At 43.3% G+C, this 12842-nt stretch overlaps 1 protein-coding gene across 4 annotated transcripts in view; it reads left to right on the plus strand.

The window, feature by feature from the left end:
- Nucleotides 1–732: 732 nt before the first annotated feature.
- LOC144681937 (Golgi-associated kinase 1A-like) overlaps nt 733–12842 on the plus strand; it is a 166852-nt gene continuing 154742 nt past the window's right edge. For 3 of the 4 annotated variants that reach the window (XR_013576880.1, XM_078544115.1, XM_078544116.1), the window contains exons 1-2: nt 733–973; nt 1287–1434. The gene's annotated coding sequence lies outside the window, so the exon portion shown is untranslated. The remainder of the gene's footprint in view (nt 974–1286; nt 1435–12842) is intronic. The other variant, XR_013576881.1, reaches the window with a different exon arrangement.

The raw sequence follows: 12842 nt of genomic DNA on the forward strand, positions 1-12842 counted from the left end.
TATGCTCTTTGACATCCAGGAATCTAGCCTTCTGAGTCCCATGTTTTTCTTTGTAAGAACGTATTTGTTCTGAACCCTCGTTAGCTCCTCCCACTGCTCTGACACAGATTTACCTCCAAATAGCTGTTTCCCATCCACTTTTGCCGAATCACATTTTGGCCTTAGCTCAATTCAAAACTATTACTCTAAGTCTATCCTTATCTTTTTCCACAACAATGCTAAATCTAACTGAATTATGATCACTCCACTAAAATGCTTTCCCTTCCACCTGCCCAGATTCATTCCTGAAAACTAAGTCCAGAACTGTCCCTTCTCTTGTTGGGTTTGCTACATATTGGCTAAAAGTGTTCGCCTGAATGAATTTTAAGAATTCTGTGCCCTCTGTACCTTTTACACTGAATTTATCACAGATAATATCCAGGTAGTTGATATCCACTATTACTGTCCATTTTTTTCAGCATTTTTCATAACTCCCTGAAGCATGTCATCAATGGTAACAGATTCAATAAATAATTTCACTTTTCTCTCAAGAAATGTAGTGCTGCTTTTCAACCTTGTTAATCTGGTGACCCCTTGGAACATATAACGAGTTGCTAATCCCTCCTAGTGTTTCTCTATTATTGTCTCATGTTCAAACGTGTTGTGTTATTTCTAATGAATCTGTGCAATTGGACAGGGTTCAAATCTATAAAAAGAAAGTAAGCCACTCCTTTCTCCCTTATCTTTGAAACTGCTTCAGTAGCAGGAATTTCCACACACTTTCTGAAGCACACACGACACTGTCAGAAGCAATGGAAGGATACAGGGTAGGAACATGATTGCCCGTGGCTGATTACTGAACACTTCAAGCTCAGCTCTCAAGAGATGACAACCAGAGCTCATTAGCGGACGGGAGTGTAAGTCACTGTGGCAGAAAGAATATGGAGCTCAATTCACAAGCCTGAAGAAGACGTTACTCATTATATTTTCACAGGTGAGATAAATCTCCTGTCACTTTAGTTTTGCGTGTTTGGTGTGAAATTTGGTGTGAGAGGGAATGTCATCACTGGCCCTATTGATATTATTGGGGGCGATATAGAGCCTAGAGTAATTTACGGCACAGAAGGCCATTTGGCCCCTCTTTTCTGTGCCGGCTTTCTGAAGCTCAAATACTGAGTGCATCAAGTCTCACTTATGCTTAAATAAAGTAACTGTTACACATGTTAAGTCAGCTTCAAACCATTGAACAGTCCAAAGAGACTTCAAATTATTTCTTACAGGCCTACCTTTGGTTTTACTTATTGCAGCTGTGAGACGAGATGATGCAGGGAGAGGAGCCTGTCCTGATTTTGAGCTAGTGAAAGTGAACCAGTCTGGAGATAACCTGGTAAACACAAGGAGACCTAGTTTAAGTTACGGTTTTGAGCTCATTCACTTTCATTATTATTTTAGGAGGTAATTATTTTAATTTTGATCACGTGTGAATAAGCCCATTTTGGATCCGAATGATGTTTTATAGCTTCTGATAGCACCTCTCACTACAAATGGTTCCAGGGCAATTGTGATTTTAAACATATGGACGGTATATGCATTTAATTAATGTTGGAAGCTGCAGCCAGCTATTGGTTGATTCGTTTTTCTGCTTAGCACAACATCATTATATTTCCCATTTCATTGTAGTGAGCAGTTAAGAGATCCATAAAACAGCGTATACATCACACCATTATAAATACAACAGAACAGCATAGACATCACACTGATATAAAATACCATCAAACAGCGTATACATCACACCAATATAAATACAACAGAACAGCATAGACATCACACTGATATAAAATACCATCAAACAGTGTATACATCACACCTATATGAATACCATAAAACAGCTTATACATCACACCAGTATAAATACCATAAAACAGCGTATACATCACACTGATATGAATACTATAAAACAGCATATACATCACACTGATATGAATACTATAAAACAGCATATACATCACACTGATATGAATACTATAAAACAGCATATACATCACACTGACATGAATACTATAAAACAGCATATACATCACACTGATATGAATACTATAAAACAGCACATACATCACACTGATATGAATACTATAAAACAGCATACTAATTGCACCAATATAAAATACTGTGAAACAGCATATACATCAAAGCAATATAAACTGCCACAAAACATTGTATGTCTCACACTGATATAAAACACCATAAAATAGCATGTATATCACACCAATATAAAATGCTATAAAATAGCCAATGCAACATAATGACACAAGTTACCATAAAACAGTGTATACATCACAACAATATAAAATACCGGATAACACTGTATACTTCTCACACTGGTATAAAAAACTGTAAAACAGTGTATATGTCACACTGATATATAATACCATAAAAAAAGAGTATACATCACACTGATATAAATACAGTAAAGCAGTGTATACATTACAATGACATGGGATACCATGAAACAGCATATACATTACACTGATATAAAATACTGTAATACCAGAAACTGAACTGGACTAGCCATATAAATACTGTGGCTACAAGAGCAGATTAGAGGCTAGGAATTCTGCAATGAGTAACTCACCTCCTGACTCCCCGAAGCCTGTTCACCAACTACAAGGCACAAGTCAGGAGTGTGATGGAATACTCTCCACTTGCCTGGATGAGTGCAGCTCCAACAACACTCAAGATCAACACCATCCAAGACAAAGCAGCCCACTTGATTGGCACCCCATCCACCACCTTCAACATTCACTCCCTCCATCACCGACGCACAGTGGCAGCAGCGTGTACCATCTACAAGATGCACTGCAGAAAGAACCAAGGCTCCGTCAACAGCATCTTCCAAACCCACGACATTTACCATCTGGAAGGACAAGGGCAGCAGACACATGGGAACACCATTACCTGCAAGTTTGCATCCCAAGTCACTCAATGTCCTGACTTGGAAATATAATCGCCGTTCCTTCACTGTTGCTGGGTCAAAATCCTGGAACTCCCTCCTTAACAGCCCTGTGGGTGTACCTACACCACATGGACTGCAGTGGTTCAAGAAAGCAGCCCACCACCACCTTCTCCAGGGCAATTAGGGATGGGCAATAAATATTGGTCTAACGAGCGACACCCACATCCCGTGAAAGACTAAAATTGTTTTTAAAAATGGCGAATAGATCACTGTGAGAAATATAAAGCAGTAAATACTGCAAACCGAAATAATATACTGTAAAACAATTATACATCACACTGATATAAACACCCATTCAACAGCATATACATCACATTGATCCAGCTCTTTCAACAGATCACAGTGTACCAACTCTGAAACAGTGCTTACATCACACCGACATGTACTACTCTAAAACAGTGAATACATCAGACTGATATGTACTTCCCTAAATCGGTATATATATATCACAAAGATATGTACTACCCTAAATCAGTATATATATCACACAGATATGTACTACCCTAAATCAGTATATATATCACACAGATATGTACTACTCTAAATCAGTATATATATATCGCAACGATATGCACTATCCTGAAACTGTGTATACACCACATCGATATACTACCTTGAAACAGTGTCCACATCACACAGGGTATACGACACTGAAGCAGTGTATACATCACGCCGATATGTACTAACCTGAAACAGCGTATACATCACCCCGATATGTACTACACTGAAACAGTGTATACATCACCCCGATATGTACTACACTGAAACAGTGTATACATCACACCGCTATTAACTATCCTGAAAGTGTATATACATCATACCAATAAATACTACCCTGAAACATTCCATACATCACGACAATATGTACAACTCTGAAACAGTGCACACATCACACAAATATCTTATAAAAACAAAAAACTACTGCGGATGCTGGAAATCCAAAACAAAAACAGAAAATATTTCACCCCTCTCCTAACTTTACTCAGTTCTGCCGAAGGGTCATGAGGACTTGAAACGTCAACTCTTTTCTTCTCCGCCGATGCTGCCAGACCTGCTGAGTTTTTCCAGGTAATTCTGTTTTTGTTTTGACACAAATATATTACCCTGAAACAGTATCTACATCACACTGATATGTACTAACCTGAAACAGTGTATACACCACACCGATATCTACTAATCTGAAACAATGTATACATCACCCCAATATGTATGAACCTGAAACAGTGTATACATCATGCCAATATACTAGTCTGAAACAGAATATACATCACAGCGATATGTATTACCCTGAAACAGTGTATACAGCACACTGATATGTACTACACTGAAACAGTGTATACATCACACCAAAATGTACTACCTGAAACAGTGCATACATCACACCGATATCTACCACCCTGAAACAGTGTATACATAACACCGATATGTACTACCCTGAAACTGTGTATACATCCCAAAGATATGCACTACCCTGAAACAGTGTTTACATCACTCCAACTTCCACTACCCTGATACAATGTATGGATCACACCGATATTTACTACCCTGAAACAGTGTATACATTACACTGATATACTACCCTGAAGCAGTGTATGCATCACACCGATATGTACTACCCTGAAACAATATATACATCACACCGACATGTACTACCCTGAAACAATGTATACATCACTCCAATATACTACCCTGAAACAGTGTATACATCACACCAATACACTACCATGAAACAGAGTATACATCACGCCAAAATGTTTCACCCTGAAACAGTGCATACATCACACCTATATCTAGCACCCTGAAACAGTGTATACAGCACTCCAATATGTACTACCCTGAAAGTGTATATGAATCGCACAGATAAGTACTACCCTAAAACATTGTATACATCACACTGATATGTACTAACCTAAAAAAGTGTATACATCACACCGATGGTCTACTACCCTGAATCAGTGTATACATCACAAAGATATGTGCTACCCTGAAACAGTGTATACATCACACCAATATCTACTACCCTGAAACTATATATACATCACAGCGATAAGTACTACACTAAAACAGTGCATACATCACACCAATATATTACCCTGAAACAGTGTGTATATCACATAATGTACTAACCAGAAACAGTTATACATCACACTGATGTGTACTACACTAAACAGTGTATACATAACACCAATATATACAACCCTGAAACAGCGTATACATCACAATATGTACTACCCTGAAACAATGTATACATCACATTGATATGCTACCCTGAAGCAGGATATATATCACGCCGATACATACTACCATAAAACAGTGTATAAATCACACCGATATTTACTAACCGGAAGCAATGCATACATCATACGGATATGTACCACCCTGAAACAGTGTATTCTTCACACCAATATGTACTACCCTGAAAGAGAGCATACATGTCCCCGATATGTACTACCCTGAAACCGTGTATGGAACACATGGACATGTACTACGATGACACAACGTATACATCACACCAATATTTACAACCCTGAAACAGTGTATACATCTCACTGATATTTATTACCCTGAAAGAGTCTATATATCACACCGATATGTATTAACCTGAAAAAGTCTATATATCACACCAATATTTACTACCCTGAAACAGTGTATACTTCACACTGATATACTACCCTGAAGCAGGATATATATCACGCCGATACATACTACCATGAAACAGCGTATAAATCACACCGACATTTACTACCGTCAAGCAGTGCATACATCACAGGGATATGTACCACCCTGAAAAAGTGTATACATCACACTGCTAAGTACTAACCTGAAAGAGAGCATACATCTCCCCGAAATGTACTACCCTGAAACAATGTTTACATCACACCGATATGCTACCATGGAAAAAAGTATGCATCTCACTGATATGCACTGCACTGAAGCAGTGTATACATCACATGGACATGTACTATGATGACACAATGTATACATCTCCTCGATATGTACTACCCTGAGAAGGCGTGTACATCATACTGATAAGTACTAACCTGAAAAAGAGCATACATCTCCCCGAAATGTACAACCCTGAAAGAGTCTATATATCACACCGATATATACTAACCTGAAACAGTCTATACATCACACAGGTGCACTACCCTGAAACAGTCTATACATCACACAGGTGCACTACCCTGAAACAGTGCGCAGAATTTTCTGTTTGACGTGCGGGGGCTGGGCTCTGCATGTCAGCGTGTAAAATGATGCATGACGGCGTCGGGCGAGCGTCCTGACGTCACCGCACGCCATCGTGATATTTCGCTGGGCGGGCGCACGATGAAGTTCAACGCCATTACTTAAAGGGCTTGTTAAGCCCCTTAACTCGGCAATCGACACCGATTATGAGGCGCCCGTGCGATCTTCGGTTCGGCGCTCGGGCACAACGGGCAGGCGGGTAAGAGACTTTTTAATAAAACTCATCCACGGGCGGGATATGTGGGCTCAGTGGGATTGTCAATGTTTTATGTGAAGTATTTATTGCAGCAAGTGTTTTAAACTTGCCTGTGTGATCTGTAGCAGTTCAGATCGAATTCCAGCAGCTCTCCCTGTCCTTTGAACCTTCAGCTCAGCACTCGGCAGTCAGCAATCTTTACCAGGCCTGCAGCTTTCCAGAGGCTTCCCTTTAGCCTGGGTATGGATTCTGACATCTCCACTGGAGACAGCTCCTGTGAGGAGGAAGGGAGGGCTAGAAGGGCAAGGAAGCCAGGAGTGCACAATCAGCCTCCAGGGGAGCCACCTTTAGGAGGAGAGGCGCAGGCTCAAGTGGAGCCGGACCAAGAGGTAGTCCAAGGTGGAAGGGGCTGCAGAAGACGCCACTATCCTGCTGCCAGGTTATACAGGCGGCGAAGCAGCTACCTCAATATGACTGAGGTGCAGTGCCGAAGGAGGCTCTGGCTGTTAAGGGAGACAGTCAACTACATCTGTCAGATGATTGGCCCTGAGATCTCTCCTAACTGTATGGGTGGACACCCCATGCCAGCGGCTCTGAAGGTCACAGCTGCCCTCAACTTCTATGCCTCTGGCTCCTTCCAGGTGTCGGTGGATGACCTTTGCGGTGTCTCCCAATCAACTGTGCACACTTGTATCAAGCAGGTTACAGACGCTCTGTTCAGGCTGTTCATCCACTTCCACTGGGACCAGGTCAGCCAGACACAGCGAACCAGAGGCTTCGCGGCCATTGCTGGCTTCCCCCGTGTCCAGGGTGCTATAGACTGTACACATGTGGCCATCAAGGCGCCAGCAGGTGAGCCCAGTGCCTTCATCAACAGGAAGGGCTTCCACTCCATGAACGTGCAGATAGTGTGTGATCACAGGATGCAGATTCTACAAGTCTGTGCAAGGTACCCAGGCAGCTCCCATGACGCTTACATCCTCAGACACTCCCAGGTGCCGGGGATCTTCAGTGCTCCAGCCCGGCTGGATGGTTGGCTGCTGGGTGACAAGGGCTATCCCCTCAGAAGGTGGCTCATGACGCCTCTCCGCCATCCAAGAACAGAAACTGAGCAGCAGTACAATAGGAGCCACAGCTCCACAAGAGCTGTGGTGGAGAAAACCATTGGTCTTCTCAAGATGCGCCTCCAATGCCTGGATTGTTCAGGGGGCGCACTCCAGTACCCCCCAGATCGTGTCTCGGTGATAGTGGTTGCATGCTGCGCTCTGCACAACCTTGCGCTGGAAAGGGGGAATGCAGTGGGCGATGAAGATGTTGATGCAGTGGATGTGGCTGCACACGATGAGTCCAGCACTGATTTTGAGGATGAGGAAGCACAGGGGAATGATGAGGGGCTAAACGCTGACCCGGGACTACACCAAGGAGGCAGGGACACCCAGGGGACTTTAATCCAACGAACCTTCAGCTAGCTCCACACAAACGGATCAGGAGGACCAGCTTTGCCTGGCACTTCCATACTTGGCACCTAAGTGCCACATCTTCCACTTCATTAGCTGCAACTGAGGGCTTTGGACATAAACCTCAATGTCCACTCAAACACTCATGACATGTATGTACAACATACAAATGCAGCACAAAGGAGCCACCCTCAGCCATGGTAACACATCTAATTTTAATTTTCACCATCAGAAGGTCACACAAAATGAAAGCAAAACATTTTTCAACCATAAACAAATAATAATTCCCTAATCTAGGGCCAGCACAAAATCACCAGTGACAAACCCGTGGTGTGCCTCAGGTGCCTTAAGCTTACGTTTCCGGGTGCTACGTGTTGGTGCCACCCCATCTCTCAGAGTAGCATCTGAGACAGCTGCTGACTCTGCTGTCCTGTTGGCCTCAATGACCTTGGCGGTCGTCCTCTGGCCCGTGGAGCCTGTGCTGGCCTCGCCTGGGAGGAATCTGCCAGTTCCACAGCTGGCATCTTCCCAGTCGCTGCAGCCTCACCCGATGAAGCGATCACTGGGAGAGGGGCGGAGCAGCTGTTGCCCTCATCTGGAACGCCGTGAGAGGAGCCCGCAGAGACGACAGGCAGCTGCTCCGCCGACGTGAGGTCACCCCGGACCTCCCTGCTCACCGTCGATGGATGGGCAACGAGCTGGGAAGCTTGAAGACCACGCCATCTTCCACATTGACAATAACCAGCCGTGGCCACTGGCGCTGTGAGGGCTTGCAGGTCCGAGCGTAACCCCAGGAGAAGCTGCTTGTTCTCCTGGAAGCCCCTCTCCATGGGGGAAGCATGACGCTCTGACATGAGGCTCATTGTATCACTGATGCTCCGCGTGGACTCCTCCATCACGGGCACCAAGTGAAGCATAGTCTCATGCAACACTCCCAGATGGTCCCGCACACCTGGCCACATTTCCTGCAGCTGCTGAGTCGCAGATGACTCCAGAGGCGCATCATCAGGCCCCGACTCAGCATGTGCCTGGTCCCCGGCAGTCCTCCGGCTGCTGGTGCCATCGGCACTCTCTGGCTCTGCCAGCTCCTCCAGCGATTGTGAAGTGCCCTCTCCACTGTGCCCCGGGACACTAGCCGATGTTGCAATTCCCACCGAGGTGCTAGTATCTGTGCTGGTACCTGCCTCGCAGAAATGGTGTGATGCAAGTGACAGTTCAGGCCTACAGGAGGCTGCCAGGCCTTCTTTTAAACAGACTGCCGGGTCGCCATTGGACCTGGTGGTCTGTGCACGCCCGCCACAGCCCACACACTCCCGCTATCCACGAGAGTCGGAAATGCACTGGGCGGGCTTTAATTGGCCCTCCCACGCAAAATGGTGGCACGGCCCCAATCGCGGGCGGCAATCGGGTCCACGCCCGCCCGCCAAACAGAAAATTCTGCCCAGTCTATACATCACATAGATGCACTGCCCTTAAACAAGGTAGACATCACCCTGATACGTACTACAATGACACTGTGAATACATCACACAGATATGTGCTACCCTGAAACAGTCTATAGGTTACACCAATATGTACTACCCTGAAATGGTGTATAATTCAAACTGATATGTACTACACTGAAACAGTGTTTACAGCACATGGATATGTACTACCTTGAAACAGTGCATACTTCACACCAATATACTAGCCTGAAACAGTGTATACATCACACCAATATCTAATACTTGGAAATAGTGTATACAAAACACCAATATCTCCTACCCTGAAACAGTGTATGCATCACACCGATGTGTACTACTCTGAAACAGTTTACGGTTCACACCGATGTTTACTACCATCAAACAGTGTATACTTCACACCGATGTGTACTACCTTGAAACAGTGTATACATCACACTGATACACTACCCTGAATCAGTATATATATCACGCCGATATCTACTACCCTGAAACAATATATACATCACCCCGATATGCACTACCCTGCAACAGGGTATACATCACGCCGATACGTGCTACCATGATACAGTGTATACATCACAGAGATAGGTACTATCATGGCACATTGTATACAACACACCAATATGTACAACCTTGAAACCATGTATACATTACACCGATATGTAATACCCTGAAACTATCTATATATCATACTGATGATATGTGCTACCCTGAAACAGTGCATACATCACACCGATATACTACCCTGAACATGTGCATGCATTACTTGGATATACCACCATGAAACAGTGTATGCATCATACCGATATGTACTACCCTGAAACAGTGCATCCATCACACTGATATGTACTACCCTGAAACAATGTACACATCACACTGATACACTACCCTGAAACAGTGTATATATCACACCAATATCTACTACCTTGAAACAGTATATACATCACACCGATATGCACTACTCTTAAACAGGGTAACATCACGCCGATACGTGCTACCATGAAACAATGTACTCATGACACTGATACTTACTACCCTGAAACAGTGTATACATCACACCGATATACTATCCTGAAACAGTGTTTACATCCCCCCGATACGTACTACCATGACACAGTGTATACATCACACTGATATGTACTACACTGAAACAGTGCATACATTACACCGACATACTACCATGAAAGAGTACATGCATCACACTGATATATACTACCCTGAAACAGTGTATACATCACACTGGTATGTACTACCCTGAAGCAGTGTATACATCACACTGGTATGTACTACCCTGAAGTAGTGTATACATCACACCGATACGTACTACTCTGAAGTAGTGTATACATCACACCGATGTGTACTACCCTGAAACAGTGCATACTTCAGACCGATGTGTACTACCCTGAAACTGTGTATACATCACACTGGTATGTAGTACCCTGAAACCTTGTATATATCACCCCAATAAGTACTACCCTGAAACCGTGCACATATCATACCGATATGTGCTACGCTGAAACAGTGTATACATCACACTGATGTGTGCTACCCTGAAACAGTGTATACATCCCACCGATGTGTACTACCTGAAACAGTGTATACATCACACCGATGTATACTATCCTGAAATAGTGTATACACAACACAAATGTGTACTACCCCGAAACAGTGTATACATCACACCAATATATACTGCCCTGAAACAGTGCATGCATCACACTGATATGTGCTACCCTGAAACAGTGTATACATCACATCGGTATGTACTACCTGAGACAATGTATACATCACACCGATGTGTACTACCCTGAAACAGTGCATGCATCACACTGATATGTGCTACCCTGAAACAGTGTATACATCACATCGGTATGTACTACCTGAAACAATGTATACATCACACCGATGTGTACTACCCTGAAACAGTGTATACATCACACCGATGTGTGCTGCCCTGAAACAGTATATAAATCACACCGATATGTACTACCCTGAAACAGTGAATACATCACACCGATGTGTGCTTCCCTGAAACAGTGTATACATCACACCGATGTGTGCTTCCCTGAAACAGTGTATACATCACACCGATATGTACTACCCTGAAACAGTGAATACATCACACCGATGTGTGCTTCCCTGAAACAGTGTATACATCACACCGATGTGTGCTTCCCTGAAACAGTATATACATCACACTGATATGTACTACCCTGAAACAGTATATACATCACACTGATATGTACTACCCGGAAACAGTGTATACTTCAGACCAGTGTGTACTACCGTGAAACAGTGTATACATTACACCAATATCTACTACCCTGAAACCGTGCATATGTCAAAGCGATATACGCTACACTGAAACAGTATATACAGCACACCGATGGGTACTACCCTGAAACAGTGTATACATCACACCGATATGTACTACCCTGAAGCAGTGTATACATGACACCGATATGTACTACCCTGAAACCTTGTATATATCACCCCGATAAGTACTACCCTGAAACCGTGCACATATCATACCAATATCCGCTATGTTGAAACAGTGTATACATCACACCAATGTGTACTAGTCTGAAACAGTGTATACATCACACTAATGTGTACTACCCTGAAACAGTGTATACATCACACCAATGTGCACTACCCTGAAACAGTGTATACTTCAGACCGATGTGTACTACCCTGAAACAGTGTATAGATCACACAAATGTCTACTACACTGAAACCGTGCATATATCACGCTGATATGCGCTACGCTGAAACAGCGTATACATCACACCAATGTGTACTACCGTGAAACAGTGTATACTTCAAACCAATGCGTACTACCCTGAAACAGTGTATACTTCAGACCGATATGTACTTCTCTGAAACAGTGTATACATCACACTGATATGTACTACCCTGAAACAGTGTATACTTCAATCCGATGTGTACTACCCTGAAACAGTGTATACTTCAGACCGATGTGTGCTACCCTGAAACAGTGTATACATCACTGGTATGCACTACACTGAAACCTTGTATATATCACCCCAATAAGTACTACCCTGAAACAGTGCATGCATCACACTGATATGTGCTATCCTGATACAGTGTATACATCCCACCAGTGTGTACTACCTGAAACAGTGTATACATCACTCTGATATGTACTACCCTGAAACAGTGTATACTTCAGACCAATGTGTGCTACCCTGAAACAGTGTATACATCACACCAATATCTACTACCCTAAAACCATGCATATATCACGCCAATATGCGCTACGCTGAAACAGTGTATACATCACACCGATGTGTACTACCCTGAAACAGTGTATACATCACACTGATCTGTACTACCCTGAAACAGTGTATACTTCACACCGATGTGTACTACTCTGAAACAGTGTATACATCCCAACAATATTTACTACCCTGAAACAGTGCATACTTAAACACCAATATACTATCCTGAAACAGTGTATACATCAC

Source organism: Cetorhinus maximus, chromosome 6, assembly GCF_964194155.1.
Source record: "Cetorhinus maximus chromosome 6, sCetMax3.hap1.1, whole genome shotgun sequence".
Lineage (NCBI taxonomy): Eukaryota > Metazoa > Chordata > Chondrichthyes > Lamniformes > Cetorhinidae > Cetorhinus > Cetorhinus maximus.